Genomic DNA, 26,098 nt, shown 5'->3' with positions numbered 1-26,098 from the left:
ACCTTACTTTTAAAGGCCCATGGAATGTTTACAGAACTGTTATATAAAGCACAAAGGAGATATCCATAAATTCCCCAAAGTAGAATCTATATATCCACGTTCTCTAGCCACAATGAAATATAACCACAATTAAATAAAACAAGGTAAGCAACACACAACCCAAATCCATTCGAAATTAATTTTAAAATGAGCTCTACTTTTGTACATTAAATTCAGATAATCATTTCTTCTAATAAGAAGAAATGAAAAGCATAATTACAAATATTTTAAAATATTTTTAAACTACATATTAAAACTTATGCAGTCAACATTGCAAGCAGAGGCAAATTCATACCGTGAAATGTTTTCATAATGAAGAATAACATAAGGAATATAAGAACAGATCCACAAAATAAGCTTCAGGAAAAGCAGAAGGAAGAATCAATAAAGATAAGGGCAGATATCGTTGAATTTTCGCACGCGCACACACACACACACACACAGTTAAATTGATAAATTATTCCAAAAATGGATTCTTTGAAAAACCTCTAATAGAGCACTCCCCCAGCTCATCTAATAGAAAAGAGATAAAGTACACGTACACAAAACTAAGAATGACAAAGGTGATACAATCATAGAAATAGATTGGAATGTTATAAAAATACTATTTGTAAGTCTATGCTAAGCAGTTTTTAAAATCTCAGAAAAATCTATTATTTTCTAGGATTAATAATAAGTCTAAATAAAATCACTGAGCACTCACTATGTGCCAGGCAAGGTGCAAGGTACTTTATCTCTTTAATCCTCACAGTAGTACTCTTAGCTACAGGCTCTCATTTTAATCATTTAACAACTGAGGAAACTAAGAATTAGGAAGGAGACATAGTTTTCCCAAGGTCACACGGGAAATGACAGAGCAAGAATCTGAAGCCAAGTTGTCTGATTCTAGTACCCACCTATTTAAATGCTGAGCAACATTAGAAAAAGAAGCATATATTCTACAGATGCAAAAAAATAGGAAGGATCCAATAAATACAGAGGAAACAGGAAAAGTTGTCAAAGAATTATCCCAGGAGAGTTATATGGGTGAGTTCTTTCAAGCTTTCATGGAATAGATCATTCAAATGACATATATATGGTACAGAATACAGAAAAAGATGTAACGTTCCCTAATTCGTTTTACAAAGCCAGCATAACTTTGATACCAAAGCCAACAAAAAATAAATTTGAAAAGTCCTAAGTGAAATCCTAACAAAATAAATCATGTGGTATATTAGAAGAACAATACTCCATAATCAGGTAGCATTTGATCCAAAAAATGTTTCAAATTTATGAAACATTATATAATTCATGCATCAACAGTCAACAACACAAATATCACTACATATTAATCAAAAAAGCATTTCATAAATTCTAAGTCCATTCCTGATTTTAAAGTCATATATGAACTAAAAATAAATACTTCATTAGCATTATGAAAAACATACCTAAGAAAAATTATTTGTTATTATACTTAACAGTGAACCAGAAACAAGATGAAGATTTCTATTTTCAACAATTTAATGTTTTGGAAGATCTAGCCAATGCTATAAGACAAGAAAAAGAAATAGAAGAGATAAAACATTGAAAAGAGGCTAAATCTATATCATATAGAAGCGAATGACTTTCACCTAGAAATTCCAAAACATTCAACTAAAAACTCACAGAAAAATGAAAGAATTCAATGAGACAGCCAGTAACAATAAAAATGCAATCTCTTCCCTTCAGGCTACTAGTAACCAGTTAGAAAAATAAGAGAACAAATTCACAACAGAAACATGTCAGCAATATTTAATTCCTTGAAATAAACTTAAAGATGAATTGTGAATTTGTCAAATTAGACATATTGTGAATATATATATAATATATATGACTGTGAAAGATTATACAAAGCCCAAGTGCCAAAAAATATAAATTCTCTTTAATTCATAATTTCATAAAATTCCACAAAAAATCTGTAAAGAATGTCTTTAACTTCCTGATAGCACTAAAATTCATCTAGGAAAAAAAACAAGTGAGACTAATGAAGAAAATATTGAGATATGAGAATGAAAGACTGTTGCCACCAAATAATAACATATTATAACAATACTGTATTAAAACAAAGCAATACAAGTGTAAGAATAAACAGATTAATTGAATAATAGAAAGCCACAAGAAACGAAAACTATTAAAGCATCTAGCATGTGATACATACAGAAATAGAACATACAGTTATTTCTTACAATACATAATGATTAAGGATTCAAATACAAAAGATGAAATCAGGAAAGAACTAAAACTAGGAAAAATTGAAACTGCCTATATAAGCTCAGTGTGGGAAAGGCTTTTCTAAGAAAAAAAGAAAGTATAAGGAAAAATCAGTGATAGATTTTTAGAACATAAAAATGTTTTAAATAAAGAAAAATGAAAAACCCCATGCGTAAAATGGAAAGGCAAGTGAAAATGGCAGGGGGTGATGGGAGTGGGGTGAACACTGATAATATGGGATAGAAAAAGTTACTGTTCTTTTTTTAAGAAGTCTTGTAAGACAAAAATAAAAGAGGAACATGCCAATAGAGAAGAATGGGTAAATGACTTTCAGTTCAATATGGTGAACTACATACAGATGCTCACCTGCCTTCCCCCTTAAAACTGTGCTAAAAGGAGGTGAAGTCATTTTCATTTTGAGATAGCTCACATGGAGAAAGACAGGAAGAGAGGAATGGAAACTAATTTAGAATTGGGAAAACCAAATTTAAATTGGCTTTGAGGAAGCCTGAAATAAAGCCTGGTGTGTCCCATGGACCCCACAGAAGTCTCAGAGATTGACAGCATCAGATGCCTCGATGGGGCAGGAAAATCCGAGCCTAAATAGGATGGAGTGACTGAGAGTCTGTTTAAGAAGAGGGTGGTCTCCAAATCCTCAACCCACTGTGCAGCGCTTTCCCTGATCCTGAGAGAAGACTGAAAATGCACAGCAAAAGTAATGCAGAGATGACCGACACAGGAACAGCAAGCACTACTAAGAGTAAGAGTTCTAAATTAGAAAGAGGAAGAGTACAAAATTTACAAGCTGGAATGGAGGACACCCCCCCACCCCACCCCAGGCACTGGCAGCCAGATATACTTCCAGGCCACATATTAAAAAACCTTCTTTGGAGATCTGAGCAGTCCAAAAGAAAAAAGATTTTAAAACACTAAACATGGGGTCCACTAGCTAGCTCACTCTAGAGCCCTCAACTCACGAGTCCCAACTAGGTCACCAGCTGGAATGCTGAGAAGTTCTAAACAGCTCATTTGTGTGTGTGTGTGTGTGTGTGTGTGTGTGTGTGTATCTATATCTATGCACGGACCTCTCTCACCAGAAAGTTGAGGAAAGCATGGAATATGGAAGTCAGAGACACATACACTTAGAAGAGAAAAAAAAAAAGCTTGGAGACTCTGTAGGAAGAAGCAAATTTCAGAAAAACTATCCTTAATGGTATCAGGGGTATCAGGGGTATCAACTATTATCAGGAATATCAAAGCAATCACATCCATGAAACAAAATATTATAAAATAATACTTGGAGTATAATTTTAAAATGTTGCAAATAAGAGAGTGCAGAAGTGAGAATAGGTTAAAAAATAAAGACAGAAAAATCTCTCGGAAAGAAAACAAAGAATTGAGGGTTGAAAAGCAGAGGGAAAAAAACATGGGAATGTTAAAGAACCAGTCAAAGAGATCCAACATACAAAAAACAAAAGTCCTAGAAAAACAGGTGGAAGGAAATTGAGGGATTGTTCAAAAAAAATGCCCCAGCAAGTTTCAGATCAAAAGGGCCTAGCAAAATGGATGAACCTAGATCCACATCAAGATGTATATGCATGAAATTTTACACACTAGAAGACAATAAGAAAAGCCTGCACATTCCAAAAAAGGAGAAAAAAGGGTCACATATAAGGGATGAGGAATCACAGAGTTTTCAGACTTCTCATCACCAGCACTGGAAGTTAGAAGACAATTATTTCTGCTTTCAAAATCTGAGGGGAAGAAAGATGACCAACCAGAATTCCTTACCTAGCCAAACTATCCATGTCATTGTGAAACAGACATTCTCCTTTTCAGATGTGAAAAGCCTTCAAAAATATACCTCCCTTGAACCCTTTCTGAGGTACCTGCTAGAGGACACACTCTAGCAAAATGGAGGAGTAATTAAAGAAAGATAATCCACAGTTTAGGAAATCAGGGATCCAACCAAGGAGAGATGATTAGGGGGCTCCCTGGTAAGGGAACAGGGCAGGAACCCCAAAGATCAAGCAATCTGGAGCAGAAGAGGCAAGAAGCCTCCAGGAATGAGATTTCTTTGAAAAGATAAAAGACACTTAAAAAATTGTTTAAATGTGTTTGAAAATATTAAGAGGCTTGAAATAAATCTCTGATAAGTTCCCTTAAAATTAACCAAAAGAAACAAACAGCCAGATATTTACTGATTCCAAAGAAAACAAAAAGTTTTGAAGGACAGGTAAATAACCATTAGGTTTCTGCTCAGCTGTCAAGCGTTGTTTCCATGGTTCTAATAACATAAACACTGAATACTGACCAAACCAAAACTGTAAACCAAACATATGAAGAGGACAGGGCACCGAGGTATGCTCGTGGATGGTGAGGCCAAGGACGTTATGTTCTGGGGTTGAGAAATCAAGGTAACACCCAAGCTTTAAAAAAAAAAAAAAAAAAAAAAAGGCAGAAAAATAAGAATGTTACTTAGGAAAATGGAGGCAAAATGTTAAAAACTTGGTTAATTCCCAGGGAAACCAGCACTACTTCAACTAATTCTGAGGTTGCAAGTTGGCACCAAGTGTAAGGAGTTACTTAAAGTTTTAAGTTGGCCATAAAAGGCTCACACCTCTGACTTACTCCACTTTGAGAGTGAAGGTCAGGAAACAAATCGGATACACATGTGAGATGCCCGAAGACGCTCAGCCCAGCTTACGCAATCCTTACAAATTATCTAAATATATGACAGGCGAGAACCCGTTAAATCAGTCAGGAGGCAGTCAATACTCAATAACCAGTAAAACACCACAAGCTAGGAAATTACCTACCAGCATGGGGAGATGTTCAGGATATAGGGTTAGGGGATAAGATAGGATGACAATAATGAGCCCCATTAAAAATACATAACATACTTAACACACGTGTGTAAACACGCATGTGCATGCCTCCCACACACGCACACACTCACACACACGTACCCACTTGTGCAATTTACAGCAGAAAACAAGAGAGGACGGCCATCAAAACACTTAGCAGTGTTCACCTGTGAGTGACTAGGATGAGGGTGATTCCTGGTTTTCATTTTATCCTTTGTAGGATCTCACACACGTATGTCATTTATAATGAGAAAAAAATGCGACTTTGTGGAATTATTATATACAGTAAGTTTTCGTTATCCACTTAGTGTCTTTTATGGGGAAGTCGCACAGGGGCCCATTGCTGACTGTATTTTCCTTTATAATAATGAGTTAACAAGATGTAATTTTATGCATAATTATTCATTTCTGCCAGGTGCATGAAGGTAAACCTGTTTGCCTGGAGTCCCAACTCCAGCTGCCAAAAAGGACCCTGGTGTCTAGTCGGCTGTGAAGTGAATATGTTCCCTACCTCTTGGATGGGACCAGGGACCAGGGCCATCTCTCTGGGGTCAAGCCCCTACGGACTTCACCCCCGTGCCTGCCCCCTCCCTGGTGTGGCCATGGCCAACTTCTAAGTGGCTTACCTGGCCAACCTGCCCTCCACAAAGTGAAGCAGCTGCCAGAAAAGGCCAAGCCTCTCCCTGCCAATGCTCTGGGGGGCAGTGCCAGCATGCGGGACTGTCAGAGGCCTCCACACACGCCCCAGGCCACTGGGGGTCACCTAGAGTCTTCCTGTTATCATCCAGACCGTGTGCGGCCCCTCGTGACGGGTACCTTCACCTTTCAGAGTGCAACCAGGGAACGCAGAACTCACCCAGTGAAGCGGGGGCTCCCCCCATCACAGGTGTCCTCGGGGAAACAGAGGCTCCGGCAACCACACCCCCGCGGCTCCTGCAGACCACCTTCCGAGACAAGAGGGCCAAGTCACAAGACCAGATCTGACCTGCAGGAGCGCATCCAACTCCAAGGAGATGGGGCGCCAGCCAACACTCTAGGGGGGCTGCCTTGGGAACAGCGAGGCCAGCGCCGGGGCTGGGGCGCTGGATCGGAGCTGGCTGCTGCCCTCCAGACCCTCCGAGTGACATGGGACATGACAGCCATGGAATCAAACACGGGAGTTCCACGAGGGGCGGATCCTGAACACCGCCGGCGGTGGGGGCGGGGGGGGGTGCCCTCCCAGAGCGACAGAGCTGAAAGGAAGGGGGAACGGGCGTCCCAAGACACTCAGACCGGAGCAAGGTGAAGGAGGGGAGGAACGGGGGGCGCGGGCCGCGAGACTCGTGCGCCCGGCCCCGCAGATGGGAGCCTTCGGACGCCCACCTGTGGCGTCATCGCTGCTGTGTTACTAGTACTGTCTGTCCCCCGAGGGGTAAACTGATAACAGTCTCAATTGCAAGGCACCCATCACCCATGGCCCATGAATGGCTCTTTCATCATCTCTGCTCAGCTTGTGAAGGACGTGACGCCTGCCGGTAAGCCCCGCATAGCTCCGACCCCACGTGTACCCCCCTGTGCGGGGTGGATGTTCCCAGAGCCCCGAGGTCCTGTGACCTCACAGGCTGAGCCCCGCCTCTGGCTATGCCCGGATCCTGGGTTCGGAGGTGTGCGTGGACGGTCTACTCCCTTGCCCGTTTTTATCTGGTTCCAGGCACACCGTTCCTGGATGCTCTTCCATCCCAGAGATGGGCTGGTCTCAGCCCTCCCCACCGGGGGTCTCCCCGAGGCTGTGGCAGGGAAGGCTCTGGGAGAGGAAGCAAGCAGTGGGTGGGGGTGGAGGGCAGCCCCATCCCCACAGCCCTGGTGGGCCAGGCCAAGAGCGAGCTAGCTCCACAGCCCGTGTGTTTGGAAACATGCTGTTTGGGCCTCGGGCAAGAGCAGCCGGGGAGTTTTCCAGATGCTTCCCTGCAGGGTTTTGACAAAAAGCCCCCAAATCAGTACACTCTGCTATGAAAGTTTCTTACATTCTTCCGTCCTGATGAGTGAACCGTAAACGTGGGACGCCATGTTCTTAGGACCTAAACCCCCGGCACAAAGAGGGACTGGTGTCCCATCAGTGTCCTCGAGGGGACCAATGACACCTGGGCTCTGTGTTCAGGGCACCCCTCTCTCTACTCCACCCCTCTGCCCTGTGCATTCTGGGGAGGCAACTAATAGGGGGGCTGCTGGGGCGTGTGGGACACAACCAGGCTCACTGCACTCATCTTAGCCTCAGTTTCCTTCTCTGGGGGGGGGTGGGAGGCGGTGACATACCCTCTGCAGCGCCCGGGGTGTGAGTGAGGTCCAAGCCTAACAGCACCTACCCACAGGAGCCAGCTCGGGGCGGGGACCCCCTGAGAGCTCCAGCACCTACCCACAGGAGCCAGCTCGGGGCGGGGACCCCTGGGAGCTCCAGCACCTACCCACAGGAGCCAGCTCCGGGCGGGGACCCCCTGGGAGCTCCAGCACCTACCCACAGGAGCCAGCTCGGGGCGGGGACCCCCTGAGAGCTCCAGCACCTACCCACAGGAGCCAGCTCGGGGCGGGGACCCCTGGGAGCTCCAGCACCTACCCACAGGAGCCAGCTCCGGGCGGGGACCCCCTGGGAGCTCCAGCACCTACCCACAGGAGCCAGCTCCGGGCGGGGACCCCCTGGGAGCTCCAGCACCTACCCACAGGAGCCAGCTCGGGGCGGGGACCCCTGGGAGCTCCAGCACCTACCCACAGGAGCCAGCTCGGGGCGGGGACCCCCTGGGAGCTCCACCCTCAAGAGCTCCTCCCTCCCTCTTTCTCCAATACCTGCCCAGGGCTCCCTAGCTTCCCCTTTCCTTTGTGCCCTGCTGCAGCCCAGAGAACGGCCATCACTGCTGCGGGAGTCCCTGTCTTCCAGACCCCTTGCCACTCTCCCTCCTCCCGGGAGAAACCTGAGCCTTCAACACAGCAGCGCAGACCCTGGGGCAGGAGGAAGAGCCTGGGAGGAGGAGCCAGGAGACCCACAAAGCGAAGGGCTCAAACCAGAGGGTCCGGGGCCGCCCCCGCCCTCTTCTGTGGCTGGAAGGGACCGCTTCCACTGTTGGTGACCTCCCCCCCCCTTCACGTGTGGCCTTCCCCAGGCTGATGAGTGCCCACCAGCCGCACAAACAGCCAAACCAAGGAATGTGGGCCTGCGGCTAACCAGGGTGCTAAGCATTTGGACCCGTGACCTGCGAAGCAGTGGGATTTTTTTGGGGGGGGGGGCGGGGGCAGGAGGAGGATCAGCACAAAGGGTATGCGTAGGTCAGATGGGCAAGAACACGAGGGGCAGGGGCCCAGAGCTGCAGGGAAGCAGCAGGGGGACCCCAGGGACACAGGAGGTTGGACAAATGCCCCTTTAAAATAAAGTCTGAACTCTGGCCTGGGGGTTCCCCAGAGAGCCCCATGAAGGGGCCGTGAGGAAAGGAGACCAGCGGCGCCCGGGGGGGCCGCAGAGGGGAGGGGGCAGCTGAGGAGAGAGGCCACGGGAGGGACGCACGGACCCAGGCCTGCCCCTGTTCTCTCTGGACCTTCACCAGCAGCCCCGGCCGGCAGGGGCCCCTGGTTGCCGCTGACCCCGGGAACATCTGCCCGGGACAGGGCCCGCCCCTGGCCCCTGCCAAGTGAGCAGGATGTCTAACATGTCGATCCGAGGGCAAAGGAAATACAGCAAACTGGCCCCCAAGCGACCAGTAAGGCTCACGGGCCTGGAGGACAGTGAGAGGGTGGGGGATGGGACCAGAGTCCGGGGGCAGCCGGCGTCTCCCCCACCCCACCCCACCGCCTGACGGGACAGGCAAAACGGCGATGGTGGAGACACTGGCCATCGTGCTTTGGGCAGCCGTTGGCTCCGACTGCGGTCTCACGTGAAGGGAATAGGGAAATGTCACCCTTCGTGAAGGTCCCCAGCGGCCACGGAGGCCGAGCGAGCACAGAGGCCAGCAGAAGGGGTGCTGGCAGAGGGGGGACAGAGGGCACCCTCAGGCTCAGGGGGCCCAAGAGGGGGTGGGGGGCACCCACTGGGAGGCCCAGCTCAGGTGTGAGTTCCATAGGGCACGGCACATGGCCAGATTTCTGCAGGGTAAACGATAGAAACTTACCTCTCTCTCTCTCACAGCTCAGGACAAGGAACCTGGACAGCGCCGGTGACTTCAAAGACACAGACTGCTCTTTCCTGGTGGAAAAAGAAAAAACATCAGAAGAGAATGAGGGGTCATGAATCGCCCTGTCCTAGAGGCCAGTCCCGGGCCTGGGATCCCACAGCTCAGTAGGGACAGTGGGACAGACAGTCACAAGGGCTCAAACCCCGAGAGCCATCCTCCGGGCCTATCTACGTGTCTCTCCATCCCGCCGTCCGTGACCCTGGGGCACTAGCCTCAGCCACTGCCCTGGGAGGCAGGAACGCCCCGGGAGGAGCCCTAGTGAGGAGTCACAGCTGCCCCGTCCAGGCCTCTCCACAGTGAGGAGCGGAGGTCACCTGTCTCCTAAGGAACGGGGACACTCTGGGCATGATACAAAGTTCTTACTCTCTCTCCTCGGGCTCTGGTCTTCAGCCCCACCTGGGCCCACCTCCCAGGGGAAGGGGGAGCCCTAAGCGGGGCCCGCCCCTGAGCATCTCGTCCCGGCTAGTGCCACATACTTGTCCCATCCACTGCAGGACCAGCTCAGACTCCGCTCCGGCCCCGGAGGGATTTGAGCCTTCCGCCAGAAACCTGGAGGAAGGGCTGATGGGGCTGAGCGAGCTCACTCCAGTTTCATCCCAGAAGGAGGATGGAACCGCGGAATTCTGTCTTGCAGACCACCAGCCTACTCGGTGACAGCTGAAGGCTTGTTTTCAATGTTCTCTTCCCTTCCTCGCGAGGAGGACCCAGCAACCCCCACAAACCAGACTCGGCTCTGGCCAGTGGCCACGGGGTTTCAAATGTTGAAATGAGCCCTTTTGCAAAATGTTTGGTTCCGAGCCCTGGTCCCACTGCCCACATCCTGTCCAAACTTCCTGGGGGAGTGAGATTTATTTAAGAAGGAATAAAATCTCCACGTTCACGTCCTTGAGTGAAAACACGCTCCGTCCCAGGCAATTTCAAGGATTAAGGTTACATATCTCTTAATGAGACGCAGGCAGAAGGCAAAAAGTAGAGTTGCCTGGAGTCGGGGATGGGCCCCGGTAATGCGGAGGTGCTATTCCCCAGCGCCAAGGACCCCGGTTCTCTGCCAGGACAGAATCTGCCTCCAGAATGACCTCCCAATCATTTTGTGGGTGTCCGTTCATTGTCTCGTTCAACCAGATTCTGCGAAATGAACCCACTAGGTTCTGTCCCAGACAGAGGGGGATCCGAAACACCCAAGACCCAGCACCCACCACCAGGCTGGGAAGGCAGACACCTGCACCAAGTATAAGAGAGGTTTCCGAATGGAGGTCAAGTTCATGGCTGTGCAACAGTGTCATAGGTGGGGTGAGCCAATACTCCAGGGGGAAGCAGGTCAAGCCACCCAGACATTGTGCCCTGGGAGGACAGAGTCAGATCGGGAGTACGTGCAAAGGCACGTGATCACAGATGCACAGAATCAGGGGGGGTCTGCAGGGTGACACATGGGGCCAGAAGTGTGTGCTGGGAGCCAGGACAAGAAGCCAAGTCACAAAGAACCTGAGCGGGAAGTGGAGGAGCTTGGGCTCCCCCGTGGGGCTTCTGGGACTCCCAAGAGGGCTCTAGGGAGCATGAGACTCTTTCTCATGCATTCTAGAAAAACCTAGAGAGACTGCACAGCTTAGAAAGCTGAGCAACCGGGGGAAGCAGAGGCAAGAATCTACTGCAAGTTGCTGCCCACTGTGAGATCCAGACAGCTCAGCAGACCAGCAATCCTGGGGAACGTGAGAACCCAAGTCCCATCTCCAATGTCCACACACATGCCAGCAACACCTTCGATTCTAGCTGAAAGCCACCAGCGTTCATCCCACTGCCCCCTCAGCATTCAGGGGTCCCGGAGCGCTCACTGCCCCAAAGAATCAAAGTTAGGGTCCCAAATGTCCACAATTAAGAACGGGCACGACTACCTGATTCACTCTGAGGTGGAAAGGCCAGTGATCTGAGCGGAGATCCAATCATCAGGAAGGAGGAAGCCATATTCCAAGCCAAATGACCAAGTTCCGTCACCAAGACCAAAGGATGCAAAACCAGGAGTGAGAGATGGAATCCAGGGTCAGGAGCCGGCAAGACAAGAGAGGAAGAGGGGTGATCGGTGTCAGCTGTAAAGCAGGTATGAAACTACAGCCTGTATTGCAGGAGGGAGGGAGGATATGAGGCTATGGGGGGCGGGGGGAGTGGAGGGCGGGTCTTGGGCAAATACCCCCCCGAGAGCAAAGGTGTTGCAGCTTACTTTTCTCACCCTCCATCCCAGGCAAGATGGCCTGGTCTGCTGCCTTAAACACGCCTGGTCTGGGCTGGCGGCTCCCATCCCAACTGGCGTTCTTCCAGAACTTCGTTGCCCTCGTCACTCTCCTGGGACAGGAGAATCTGGGTATTAGTTGGGTCTCATCTGGGAGCTTCCCAATAAGTACAGTTGAAACCATCGCTTACAGCTGCGTTAGGTGAGTTCTGGGGCTTCTATTCCCACCCAGGTGCCCAAGTGTGGGCCTTCTAGTAATCTCCTACTAGATAAGGTTTATTATGACCATGGTTACCCTCATCGAGCAGGCGGCGCTGAGACTAGTCTAGAGGCCCTTCACGTCTAACCCGAAGTCCTACAACGACAACCAGAGGAACTCGGGTTGCTTGCACAGGCAAGGAGCTGGGCCCACTTGCTGGAGGCATAAAAACAAGACCAGGTTATTTTCGACCTCTAGTCTTGGCAGAGGCAAGGGCAGCTTTCGGGAAGACCCAGGACTTCCATTCCCCCATAGCAAGCCAATGTTGCCCCAGGATGGGCCAGGGTCCAGGCCAGTCAGAACTGCCAGTATCCTGTCTCACTGCCTGGCAGTGAACACTAGAAGCTGGACCCAGGGGAGAATCGGGACTTGCGTGGGAGGGTAAGCCGAAGACCATGAGACACTGAGCGCGCTTCCCCGAAGGACCGTTCCCAGATCATGTTGAGTCGGGCCATCCTGGTTCCACAAAAGCGTATGTATTTTTAGTTCTTCATTAGTTCATTCAGCAATAATTCACCGGGCGCCTCCCAGGCTCCAGAGAAGACTGCACCCCGGTTCCTGGCGCTCGGAGCACATCCATTTAGTGATGGCACGGACGCCAGTGCCCGTGATGCAGGCGCATGGGTGTGCGGCTGGAGCCCTTCGTAACGTGCTGGCATCCCCAGCGGGTCGACAGGCTCCCCCTGGAGCAGCGGGGGACGGGATCCCGGCGGGAGCTCACTCCCGCACTGACTCACTCACTCCTTTCTCGACTCCCCCGTTCACGCACTCGTTCAATGAAGTGGTTCTCGGAGGACATCCGCATCCGCTCCCCACCACCCACTGGCTCGCTCGCTAATCCGTGATCTCACACCCTCGCTCGCACGTCCGCTCCACGCCTGTGTCCACTTGCGAATGCGTCGGCCCTTTAATCGGCCCCATTCGTGGACTTATTTATTCACTCATTAGTTAAATCACTCAACTTTTTCCTTCTCTCGCTGATTTATTAATTTCTTGGCCCACTCGCGCTTTGGCTTATTAACTCATTGGGTTACTCCACTCACGCATTGATGCACAAATGGACTCAGAGGCTCATTCATTCCCTCACTGTTGGTTGATGTTGATGTTCTGATCTCTAGGAATCCAGGGGCTCGTTCAGGGAGTCCGGGATGCCTCCTCGCATCCATGGCGCACTCACCCTCACTCACTGACTCCCTGGGCTGCTGGTCTTTCACTCACTCACTTATGGACTCGCTCACTCTCCTTTTGACATCTCTACTTACACATGGTCTCACCCAGGCGTTAATTAACTCATCATGCATTGATTCACATGTCCATTTAGTTCCTCAACTCACTGTGAACTTGCTAACACATCTGCATACTCCACATCTCACCAACATTGTCCCTCTTGTTTTCACCAAGACTCAGTCATTCACTAACCTGCTGCGTCATTCATTCTGTTTCACTCATCACGGATCCCGTTTCTCCCTCAACAAAGTCTAGAATCTTCTCAATCAGAGAGAGCAGTCTAAATCTATTTTTTGAACGGAGATCTGTTTGTTTTGGGTTTGTTTTTTTCAGTTCTGCAAAATGAATGAAGCATGACCTCATCAGGACAAATGTTTTTCACTGGTCCATGTGTGGTCTTCTTCGATTTCATTTTATGATTGGACAAAGCCATTTATTCTTTTTAAATAATACAGTCATTATCCATGAACAAAAAGATGAAACCAAAAATAAAAACTTACTCTATACTTACCCCAATCTATACTGTCCTTGGCCACGCTGGTCCCAGTCAGGATCTTCATCATTTAATATAATGACTGAAACAGCCAATGGGAGGCCATTCAGGGGGACAAGGCACATGTAAAAAGGAATAAAATATACTTTTCGCTCTAGTTCTTACTTGGCACACACTCATTTAGTTACCCATTTGTTCAATTTTAATTTTTTCTTTCTTCATAAAAAACATCTAAAACCCGCTGCAAACTAAGAGCTGAACACTGACCATCAGACGCCTCTCTCTCACTGCTCCTTACGCCAAGTGGCAACAACCTTAATCTGTGCATTTTTTTTCTTAATGGGCCAAAGTATATCAGAACTGAATTAGTAATATTCCTGCTTTACACCATATCTTTTAAGTTGGCCTTTTCTTTAAGATTTTATTTACTAGAGAGAGAGAGCTCGCGCGAGCACACAGCAGGTTCCCCACTAAGCAGGGAGCCCGATGTGGGGCCCCATCCCAGGACCCTGGGATCTTGGCCTGAGTCGAAGGCAAACGTTTAACCAATTGAGCCACCCAGGCGCCCCTAAATTGGTCTATTTCTATTTCTATTTGAATATATCCATTGACCCATTCCTTTATTCACTAATAATATAAAATCAATACTCATGAACACTTCTCAACTAGGTACTTGAACTTTCCTATCATTGTCCCAAAGTCATACAGTAGATCTCTTTGTGCAGTGGACCTCAGTGGTTCAAAAAATGACTGATCATAATTTTCATTCAGATGCATTCCACTCACATCATTGGTCCAGGCACGGCCTGTCTGCATTTAACTTTTAGATGTTACATTGAACCGTTTTTCAGTGTTACGGTGAATGACCATGAGCCCACCACCCTATTCAACTACTAGAATACTGAGCCCTGAAATGAGTGACAGCCTAGATCTTTACGAAGAGGGGAATGTTTGATCAGTGGGTTAAATAAATGAATAATCAATGCGACAAACATAAAATGAGACTTGAAGTTTTGAAATGAATGAAAAAAACTAAGTTTTTTACTTGTCTTTCTTTTGCACCACATTGGATTAATGATGAACTGTGGCTTGTAACGTATTTCCATCATTGGGTCTATGCATGACATTTTAAACATTAATTACATTTATGTTTTATTTCACTTTTTGTTTACATTTTCCGTATCCTTTTTTTAATTTGGGTATAGCCAACACACAACGTCACATTTAGTTTCAAGCGCACAGCACAGTGATGCCCCAGCTCTAGAGGATATGATGCTAAGGAAAGTAAGTCAGAGAAAGGCAAATAGCGTATGATTTCACTTCTATGTGGAACCTACAAAACAAACCGGAAGAATAAACAAAAATCAGAGTCAGACCTACCCACAGAGAGAAGAAACAGGGTCCCCTGAAGTATGGGGGTAGGGTGAGCAAAATGGGTGAAGAGTGGGAGACACAGACCCCCAATTATGGAATGAACAAGTCATGAGAATAAAAGGCAAATCATCGGGAATATGGTCAGGGGTATGTAATAGTGTTGCATGGTGACAGATGGGAGCTTTTTCTTTTTTTAACTGATACAATGAAAGCCTACAAACTAACCACCAAACCAAGAACTCGATACTTACGTAGCACAATAAGCTCCTTCCCACAGGATAAGGCAAAGGTCGTCATGACTGGAGAACAATGTAATTAGCTATGGGGTATCCAGCCTGCAGAATGTAAAGAGGATGTTGACAAACCAGATTTGGGGTTTAATTACTGAACGTGAGGGAACCGTGACAGAAATTTCTCGAAAACAGTGATATACGCCACATTCTTCTACCTGGCTCATGAATGGGCCTCCATTTTATTTATTAATATATTAGCTTATCCATTTTAATAATATAATGAGCACCATTAAATAAACCACCCACCATAAGAATGAGGAGAGCTTCAGACAACGGACTCTGGGCCCCATACCCGCAGAGCTAAAGGGTTAGAATTTCTTTTATAAAAGGGTGTGTGCTGTGCTAAATCGGATTTCTCATGAAACTTGGTTTTTTTGTTTGTTTGTTTTTTTCAAGATTGTATTTATTTGACAGAGATCACAAGTAGGCAGAGAGGCAGGCAGAGAGAGAGGGGGAAGCAGGCTCCCTGATAAGCAGAGAGCCGGATGTGCGGCTCGATCCCAGGATTCTGGGATCATGACCTGAGCCGAAGGCAGAGGCTTTAAGCCACTGAGCCACCCAGGTGCCCCATGAACCTTGATTTGTGACACAGTCTCATCACTGGCTCTTATGTGGCCTTCTTGATTACATTCCAAGCTTTTTAATCACACAGACAACCCTAATACCCTCAACAAACAGCCCCAACAAAGACAAGAATTGAGACTGGTACTCACAATGAGCCATAAAGGTCTTGATTACAGAAATCAGCTCAAGTGTGTCTCCTTCTGTGGAGTAGAAAAGTAGATGGGGAGGAAGAAAGGGAAAATGAATACGAATTCTCTTTTTAAATTTTTTAATTTTTAAAGTTTTTGTTTACATTCCAATTGGTTAGGGGCACCTGGGTGGCTCAGTAAGTACGTAAGTAAGTAAGTACTTACTTACTTAGTAAGTCAGTCTTTGGATCAGGCTGTGATCCCGGCGTCATGGGATCAAGCCCCACATCAGGCTCCCTGCTCAGCAGGGAGCCTACTTCTCCCCCTGCCTCTTCCTGCTGCTCCCCCTGCTTGTGCTCTCTCTCCCAAATAAATAAATGAAATCTTTTCAAAACTAATTGATTAATTAATTAAATTCCCATTGGTTAACATATGGTGCAATACTAGTTTCAAGTGTACAATACAGTGACTTTACCCTTCCATACAGATGTCCAGACATATATCATTCATCATTCGTCACCAGTCACAGTCAGTGGTCCAAGCTTGTGAATTCTTTTCATTTATATTTTACCTATTGATTCATTCATTCATTTACTACTTACTCATGAAGAAGTATACATAAATTTGGAAAAACCCAGAATAAGAGGCTTGACATCCCTAATTTCCATCTATAAGATCATTTCCCACAGATAGCATGTCTGTTTCTTATTTTTTTTTTTAAGATTTTATTTATTTATTTGAAAGACAGAGATCACAGGTAGGCAGAGAGAGAGGAGGAAGCAGGCTCCCCGCCAAGCAGAGAGCCCGACACGGGGCTCAATCCCAGGACCCTGGGATCATGACCTGAGCCGAAGGCAGAGGCTTTAAGCCACTGAGCCACCCAGGTGCCCCTCATGTCTGTTTCTTAAACTGGCCTCAGTGTTTCATGTACGGACAACTCAACATAATGTTCCATATCAGTCTCATGTTTATTCCTTGATCGTGTTTGGCTTTCTTTGATTATATGTCCTACTTTTCTTTAACTGAAGATGTATTCATTTATTTTAGAGAGAGCATGAGCAGGGGGAGAGGCAGAGGGAGGACAGATTCTCAAGCAGACTCCTAGGTGAGCAGAGAGCCCAGTTCCAAGGTTCAATCCCATGACCCAGAAACCATGACCCGAGCCAAAACCAAGAGCTGGACCCTTACCCAGCTGAGCCAACCAGGTCCCTTATTTCCTACTTCTTACTAATGCATTCACCACCCTTAAACTGCCCAAAACAAGACAAGAACCCCAACTATTACTCACACACACTGGTGGTCTCCATGCTCCTAAGACAACCTCTGAATTCAAGGCCAGGCGGAATGCCAGAACTGGTGTGGCGGTCCCCATTCTGAGGAGTGTAAGAGCAACAAGAAGACAATTTGAGATCTTCTATCCATTGATACTTTGCATTCTGCCTCTCATTTACTCAGCCATTTAATATTTATTGTCTTATCATGGTGTCTGCTTACATTTCTCTTCCTAGCGCAAATGCTGAGCTTCCCGTTCGTTGATTCAGAGCAAACATTGATTATTACTTATCAATGGCTATGTAATCCAAGGTCACGCCCTTGGTCCACTTTTTATCCATTCCAGATTATAGTCATAATACTGTTTTCTTCACCACATCTTTTCATAATCTGGAATGTGCCTCACTCTGTTCATCTTTAATCCTTTAGATACTTTAGTGACCTTCCACTGATTCTTTTCTGTTTAATATCATCATAATCTATGAGCCATAAAATTAGAAGCAAAAGACTGTCACGTATCTCTGACATCTATCTATAGGATTTTTTTCCCAACAGAGGAATAGGCTCGATTTCTACTGACTTTAGGGTTGGACCTCAGAGTTCCAGACATGTAGTAGTCATCGTTCATGACTCATACCGCCACCAGTGGTCATCATTGATCCAGACTTGGCCCTCATCTTAATCTGTGTCTACATGAATTTTATTAATTCATCAATCATACTGAAAGAACTACCTGAAGTCCTAAAACACCAGAGTAAGATCCTTAAATATCTCTAACATCTGTCTACAGAATTATTACTCATGGCACTACCCTCTCTCATGACTTTACTTCAGTGTTGCGAGGAAGGATCACTCAAAACAATGCTTCCGTCAGCCCCATCCCTAAACCAGGGCCATGGTTCACCTTCAAAAATTATATTTCTTACTTTTAAAATAATACAGTGAATGCCTTTAAAAAAAAAAAAAAAAACCAGGCAAACACTGAAACCAAGACAACAACCTTGACTATTACTCACATGGGTCTCCATGTTCCCAGTGCGGAGGTGTAACCATGGCACTCACAGCCCTGAAGGATGCTTACGTCAGCTCAAGGGCATCCTTTCCAAGGCTTACAGAACACAGGAAGAGATAAAGAAAGGTTAAGACATTATCTGCATTGGCCCTTGAGTTCCATCTTTTATTGAGTCAGTCATGGAGGTACTTATTTGAGAGAACGTTTTATCTTCTCTTCAGTAAACGGTATAGGTCTTGTCACCCGCACAGAACAGGGGCACTGCCTATTGGTAACACTGTCTGTATCATCCTTAGTCAAGGAGTATTTGCTTCCTGGTGAATATCAGATTTTTCAGTAAATATCAACAGCTTATCTTGCCTTCTCATATATTTTTATAACTGGACAAGGCTTAACCTTATTGACCTTTCCCAACACATTCTCAATGTTCTTTTACTGATCCAGTTGTAACAAGTTTAAAAACACATGAACATACAGACCAAAGTGCAATCCTTGTATACTTCTGACATCTGTTTTCTAGAATCTTTTCAAAAAGAGAGAATGGACTAGATTTCTTTTGGGTTGGACCTCAGAGTTCCAGACACGTAGCATTCATCGTTTAAGACTCATACGCCACCAGCCGTCATCATTGATCCAAGTTTAGTCCACTTTCTCTTCCTTCCGAAATTTCTATGATACTTACTGATGAATCTGCTAGCTCACTAACTACACTTGTAAACCCTATGACTCACAAAACTGAGAAAGAGCCCTGATATCTCTAATCTGTATATAGAATCACTGTCGTATCAATGTATCTCTTTCATCAACATCTTCAGGTTTTCATAGACGCACCCACTGATATCATGCTTCCGATCCACCCTGTATTTGCCACTAGGCTACGGTTGGAGATTAAGATTTTATTTTGAAACTCGTTACACATGAATACTCTTAACCCAGAACAATACAAGAACATTAATTATTACTCACATTGGTCTCCATGCCCCTAACAAACAGATGGAGCCAGGAGCTCAACACCGTCAACGATGCTTACATCAGCTCACGCGCGCCCATTCTGCGGAGTACAGAGCAGAAGAGATGATAAAAAAAAATTACGCCATCTCATCTCTCCGTTGATCCTTCCTTTCCTCTTTAATTCAGACAGCCGTGGGTGCAATCGTTAATTTCGAGTGTTTTTATTTCATTTTCTCTTAAGAAAATAATTCTGAACTTGCCACGGACCCAAAACATAAAACTGTCCATAATGTATACTGTCTATATTCTCTCTAACCTAAGAGGCTAACAGTCATATGCTGTTGGACTTCAGTGTTTTCAATATATCTCCACAGCATTTCTTGCCTGGTCACATATTTTTATAACCGGACGATGCTTCCCTCCACTTGTCATTCACTCTTTCTTTTTCTCTTTCTTTCCTCAATTCACTTATCCAATAATAATAATGGAATAAAAAACCATGAGCACACAAAAAGACCAGAAAAATCTTTGTGTATCCCTGACCTCTGTATGGAAAATCGCTTTAAGCAAAGGGAACAGACTCGAATTCTCTCCTGCTGGACCTCAGAGTTCCAGACACGTATCCATCGTACACGACTCATACGCCACCAGCGGTCATCATCGGTCCAGTGTCGTCCCTCCTTTTCTTCATTCGTTTCTCTTTGTTTCTTGACCATGAATGCACGAACAATAATGTGTAATCACCATGATTTACAAAACCCCAAGAAGAGTTTTTATGTCCCTAATCTGTATGGCGAATTATTCTCACATAAATCTCTTCCCTTAACCTTGGCTTTACATATGTGTAATAATAAAATGCACCATCTCGATCATACATTTATTGTAACCGTACAATCGGCCATCTTTTTAATAACACACTGAATACTCTTTAAACGCCTCCCAAACCAAGACAAATACTTTGCCTGCTACTCACGCTGGTCTCCATGCTGCCAGCACACGTATGCGACCACAGAGCCTGTGACCACCGAAGGTACTGAATCAGCTCAGATGGGTCCGCTCTGAAGAGTACAGAGAACAGGTGATTACTTTAAAAAAAAAAAAAAAAAAAGAAACAGATCTTACCTTCATTGGTCCTTGATTTCTGCATTTCAGTTATTCACTGATATATTTTTATTAATTTTCCATAATTTTTTTTTCTCTTAACAAAAGGAACAACCTAAAACTTGGATCTGATCCAGAACAATAAAACTGACTCTTCCTAAACAGTATCTATGTGACCTTCAACCACAGAGATAACATTCTTAATCCCTTTATTTCTTAAGGAGCATCATTTTTTTCAATTTTTAGCAAAATTTTTTGCCTGATCACCCCATAGGTTTATAACTGAAAAACACGTGACCTTCTTATCTCTATTTGTTTGATGGTTCTAACATTGATTCATTAGTAATAGTGACCCTAAATCTATGAGTCTAAAATGAGGACATGGTATCTGTCTGTTCCTAACACGTGTCTAACAGAGCACGTCGAACAGGAAATAGACTAGGTATCGTGTTGAACCTCACACGTATCAGTCATGCACAACTCCTACACCGCCAATCACAACAACTGGTCCATGCTAGACCCACATTTTCTTCAAGTGTTTTACATTTGTGCTCAATTAAATCATTAATTCATAGATATTAAAAAAGATACATTTATTCAAGAAAAGATGAGCACAAGATCCCTGAATATCCTTAATGCTGTTCTATACAATCCTTTCCCATATACTAGGTTTTTTCCATTTTTTTTTTTTGTTTAATCAACAAATGATTCTATTATATCTATTTTTGTGCCATGGATAACTTTTTTATTCTGTTTAATACTTTTTTAAAAAAAGATTTTAATTATTTGACAGACAGAGATCACAAGTAGGCAGAGGCAGGCGGGGGGAGAGGGTGGGGGTGGAGGGAGCAGGCTCCCCGCTGAGCAGGGAGCTGGATGTGGGACTCCATCCCAGGACCCTGGGATCATGACTTGAGCTGAAGGTAGACACCTAACCCACTGAGCCACCCAGACGTCCCTCTGCTTAATACTTTTTTTTAACAATGGTGACGTGGTTTGATGTGCTCTATTAGATACATGTTAGGAATACTCTTAAACCAATGATTAAAACCAAGCTAACATCTTTGACTATTACTCACTTTGCTCTCTTTTCTGACACAGAGACAATATAATCTTAATTATGGCAAAAGCTAAAATCAGCTCAGTCCATCCATTCTGAAGAGTACCAAGAAGACACAATGATTAAAACAAATGAGACCTTCTCCCCACTGACCCACAGTTTTCATCGTTCATGTACACAGTCACTTAAGTGTTCATTAATGTACAGTAATATTTACTTCCTCTCCGTACAATAAACATCAAACTCTCAGCTGACCCAGCATGCTACTGACGACTCCCTACCAGCCCCCAGTCACCGTTACTCGAAGCTGTAACGCACTGGGTCCATCTGTCATCCACTCCAGTGAATATGAATATTCATTTTCCTGACGATATATTTTAGTAACGAACAATGTTTCCCCCGCTTCATCTTAATTCATTCATACATTTGAAAATTTATTCTTGTGATTGATTCTTTTATAATCATATTTTTAAAATTCATGAACACAAAGACCAAGAAAAAGATGACTGCAGAATGTTAAAATCTATCAACGGTCTTAAAATATGGTGAATGGACTAGCCTTTTCGTGTTGGACCTCAGGGTCCAACATGTGAGGCGTTCTGTTCATTGCCTATGATTCAAACGCCAACAGTTATCACCACTGGACCATGACTGCCCATCTTCTTTCTCATCTACATTTGTTTATTCATGAATTAATAAAGAAATGCAGGTAAATCACAAACACACAAAAAATAAGGTCCCTGAAAAACCCCTAACATCCACCTCTAGAATCATTCACCCAGAGACTAAATCTCTTTCATTTAATTCAACTCAGTGTTTCAGTTATGGCCTAAAAAATGCAATGCTTCATATCAATCTGATATTAAACATCACCGGGGTTGACCTTCTTTGATTATATTCAATACTTTTTAATAATGCAGTGAATAATTTTCTTAAAAAACCACTCGAACTAAGTCAAGAACTGTGACTACTGCCCCACTATTCTCCATGCTCCTAACACAAAGATGCCACCAGACGGTTTGTGACCTTGGGAGAATCCTTAAATCAGGTCAAGAGTGGCCATCTAAGGAGTACAGAGTATCACAGCAGAAGATAACAAAATTGAGAAACTGTCTCCACCTACCTCGCTTTTTACCCTGGTTGGTCATTTTGGCAATCATTATTTTGGGTATATTTGATTTCCTTTCCCATAAGAAAAAGACCAGGGGTGCCTCGGTGGCTCAGCCAGTTAAGCGTCTGCCTTCCGCTCAGGTCAGGATCCCCGGGTCCTGGGATTGAGCCCCTATCCGGCTCAGCAGGGAGCCTGGTTCTCCCACTCCCCCTGCTTGTGTTCCCTCTCTCACTGTGTCTGTCAATAAATAATAAAATCTTTTTTTTAAAAAGCACAAAACAAAGCAAGTGATCTTTTAAAAATTGAGACCGTATCCTCTATAACTTTTTTTTCTACATTTCACTTACTCAATTACTAAGGTATTTATCAATTTTTCATAATGTATATATATTTCGCTCTTAACAAAAGAAGAACCTCCGATTTGGAATGGATCCTGTACAGCCAAACTTGACGTCCACATTATCAGTGTCTATATGATCTTAACCTAAAGAGGTAAAATTCTTTTTCCATTTATGCCTTAATGGGTACAGGTGTTTTCAATTTCTATTACTACTATTGTCTGCCTTATCACGTAAGTTCCTAGCTGGACAATGCTTTGCCCTCTTCTTTTTGATCTCTTTATTTTTATTTGTTTAATTGTTCTGTCAATGATCCATAAATAGTAACCCAAAATCTAGGAATCTAACATAAGACTATGATTATTTGTACATTTCTGACCTGTGCTTCTAGGACCACTTCCAGCAGAAGAGATCAACAGACTAATTACATTTTGTACTGGACTTCAGAATTCCAGATACATTTTACTCACTGTCCCTGACTCCAAGCCACCAGTCATCATCCATGGGCCATGTGAAGCCTCCTTATTTTCCTCATTCATTTCTAAACCTGTATGGAATCATTAATTCACCGATAATAATAAAATATACATGATTCATGAAAAGGCAAGCACAAGATCCCCGAATCCCACCCTTAACATCTATCAACAGAAATCTTTCTCAATACACCGTGTCTTTTTCATTGAGGGACTTCAACATTGCACATTATTAATCAAAGTTTCAGATCTCATTAATCAATGGGCTAGAGATAACCGTTTAAATTAAATCTAATACTTTAAAATAATACAGTGAGTGCCTCACACAAATGACCCAAAAAAAAAAAAAAAAAAAGACAAGAACTTTGACTCTTACTCTACCTTGGTGTCTTTCTGAAAACAGAGATAATGTGACAGCTTTAATGACAGAAGAATACTTAAGTCAGCTGGTTTCTGAAGAGTATCAAGCAGAAAAGATGGTAAAAAGACTGAGACATTCTTTCCACTGATCTACACTTTCCGTACTTAATGTACATGTCCTATAGGTATTTATTTATAGTAAAATTTATTTATCTTTCTCTCAACACAATAGTCATCAAACTTGAAACTGACCCAGGCCGGTACTACTACCTACCACCGTCCGTGTCACCAATCTTATTCAAAGATGTAATACCCTCGGTCCATTTATCATCCACTCCAGTGAAAATTAATATTCACTTTCCTGACTAGATATTTTAGTAACGAACAAAGCTTTGCCCTCTTCATCTTTATTCATTTATACATTTGCTAATTTATTCTGCCATTCATTCCTTCATGATTATATTTTTATAATTCATGAACACAAAGACCAAGAAAAAACTCACTATATAACCCTGAAATCTGCCTACGGTATGACTTGAAATATGGGAAATAGACTAGATTCCTTCCGTATTGGCCCTCGGAGTCCCACACTCCCATGATTCACCATCCATGACCCGTGGACCCCCCGTCATCATCACTGGTCCAGGACTGGCTGTCTTTCCACCCATTCTCATCTACATTTCTTTACTGACTAATTCATTAATCAAGAAATAGATACAAATCACACCAGGAAATAAGATCCTTCACCAACCCTAACATTCATCCAAAATACCATATATAAACAGACTAAATCATTCTCATTAACTGCACTTAGTGTTTGTTAATCACTTTAATGCCTCAAATCCATCTGATATTGTAAACTGGTCAACTGGTATGGCTGGCCTTCTTTGACCCACTCAGACCAAACAAGAATGCTGACTATTACTCACACTGATCTCCACGCTCCTAAGAGGCAGATGCAAACATCAAGATCACGGACTGTAGGTGAATCCTTAAGTATGCTCAAGTGTGTCCATTCTGGGAGTAAAGAGCAGAACAGATGATAAAAAATTAAGACGTTTATCCCTTGGTCCACAGAGTATGCCACCCATTTATTCAAGAATTTATTATGGTAATATCCTTTTCTTCATATATCAAATGTCGAACTTGAATCCGTCACCAGTAACTGCTCCTTACACGGTTCCACACCGTCCTTTCATCGAGGACAAAATGCATTTCATAGAACGGTCCACTTATGGTCCGTTCCAAATTACAATACTATTATTTCTTTTTGTCCCTTCCTGACGTACAGTTTCAAGAGTGAATTCAAGCAGATAGAACGAACGACATCTCTTTCCTGTTGGACCTCAGAGTTCCAGACACGTGTTCATCACATGTGACTCATAGGCTCAGTGTCATCATCGGTCCAACACCGCCCCTCTCTTTCTTCATTCAGTTCTATGGGTTGACTGATTGTAGAACTCACTCATTAACAACAATTTTAAATGCTATCATTCATAAAAACTCACGAAGAGTCTTTATGTCTGTCATTTATGTATGGAATTAGTCGCACTTCAATATATGTATCATAATGACCTGTTTTTCTTATATGGATTAATCAAAATAATGTTAACTACATCCCATATTTCCACTGACACACAGTCACATTCTTTAATCTCAAAATACAGCACTGGAACCAAGTAAATCATCTCAACTGTTACTCACATTAATTTCTGTCCTATCAGACAGAAGCAGCCACAGAGCTCTTGATCTTGAAAGATGCTAATTCAGCTCAACTGCATCATTCTGAGGAACAGAGAGCGGAATTGATGGTAAGGAAAAAAAAAAAAAAGAGACCTAATTGCCACTGATCCTTGCTTTCTGAATTGCAGTAATTAGGTATTCATTACTTTTCCTTAATATGGAATTTTTTTTATCTTAGCAAAAGCATAAAACAATCTAAAGACTGACCCCAAAAATTAAATTCAGTCTTCTTCATCATGGCCCACATGGACCCTTAGCCATCTGATCTACCGGTTTCTTAATGGGTATCAATGGTTTTAAACTTATTAATGGTATCTCTTGCCTCAGCACATACATCATGACTGAACCATGGTTCACCTACTTAATAGATTTATTTGTATTTCTTTAAATACATCCATCATTATTCCGTTAACAATAACTAATCTATGACTATGAAATCAATACAAAAATATGATTTTTGTATATTCCTGACATGTCTCCATGGAAACAATTTCAGTGGAAGAAACAGAGGGACCATGACCCACCCAGGAACTCCCAGTTTCAGACACATTTTCTTCGTCCTTGACTGCCAAGCTTCCAGTCATCATCACTGGTCATGACTGAGTCTGGTTTTGTTTCTACATTAGCATCGATTAGATTATGAATTCATTAATAACAGTAATAGCACATGCTTCATAAAAAACACTAGAACAGGTTCTTGAATATCCCTAACATCACTTTACAGAATCTTTTCCCACACAGACTCTGTATTTCATTAACGGAGCTCAGTCTTATACATTCTAGATTAAAA

At 44.2% G+C, this 26,098-nt stretch overlaps 1 long non-coding RNA gene, 5 other non-coding genes and 2 pseudogenes across 9 annotated transcripts; all 8 read right to left on the bottom strand.

Annotated features, from left to right (window-relative positions):
* Nucleotides 1-8,962: 8,962 nt before the first annotated feature.
* Nucleotides 8,963-25,351, bottom strand: LOC116591907. Of its 4 annotated transcripts, XR_004286235.1 has the most exons (12): nt 25,270-25,351; nt 24,495-24,582; nt 20,096-20,180; nt 19,138-19,222; nt 18,176-18,267; nt 17,176-17,260; nt 15,909-15,959; nt 15,154-15,237; nt 13,547-13,610; nt 11,541-11,662; nt 11,218-11,249; nt 8,963-9,339 (listed from the first exon to the last, which is right to left on the bottom strand). It is a non-coding gene; the product is annotated as an uncharacterized LOC116591907 (long non-coding RNA). The 4 variants fall into 4 exon arrangements; XR_004286234.1 differs by having other exon boundaries at nt 11,218-11,662; XR_004286236.1 differs by lacking the exon at nt 11,541-11,662.
* LOC116592201 lies at nt 17,747-17,822 on the bottom strand. Its single transcript, XR_004286372.1, has one exon. It is a non-coding gene; the product is annotated as a small nucleolar RNA SNORD113/SNORD114 family (small nucleolar RNA).
* LOC116592199 lies at nt 18,733-18,807 on the bottom strand. Its single transcript, XR_004286371.1, has one exon. It is a non-coding gene; the product is annotated as a small nucleolar RNA SNORD113/SNORD114 family (small nucleolar RNA).
* Nucleotides 19,719-19,790, bottom strand: LOC116592207. The gene has a single exon (XR_004286378.1). It is a non-coding gene; the product is annotated as a small nucleolar RNA SNORD113/SNORD114 family (small nucleolar RNA).
* LOC116592239 lies at nt 21,852-21,931 on the bottom strand (annotated as a pseudogene).
* On the bottom strand, nt 23,169-23,242 carry LOC116592234. The gene has a single exon (XR_004286400.1). It is a non-coding gene; the product is annotated as a small nucleolar RNA SNORD113/SNORD114 family (small nucleolar RNA).
* LOC116592240 lies at nt 24,136-24,210 on the bottom strand. The gene has a single exon (XR_004286404.1). It is a non-coding gene; the product is annotated as a small nucleolar RNA SNORD113/SNORD114 family (small nucleolar RNA).
* LOC116592224 lies at nt 24,905-24,973 on the bottom strand (annotated as a pseudogene).
* Nucleotides 25,352-26,098: the final 747 nt, after the last annotated feature.

Source organism: Mustela erminea, chromosome 5 (genome assembly GCF_009829155.1).
Source record: "Mustela erminea isolate mMusErm1 chromosome 5, mMusErm1.Pri, whole genome shotgun sequence".
In the NCBI taxonomy this organism is placed as follows: domain Eukaryota; kingdom Metazoa; phylum Chordata; class Mammalia; order Carnivora; family Mustelidae; genus Mustela; species Mustela erminea.
This window is presented reverse-complemented; position numbering and strand designations above follow the sequence as displayed.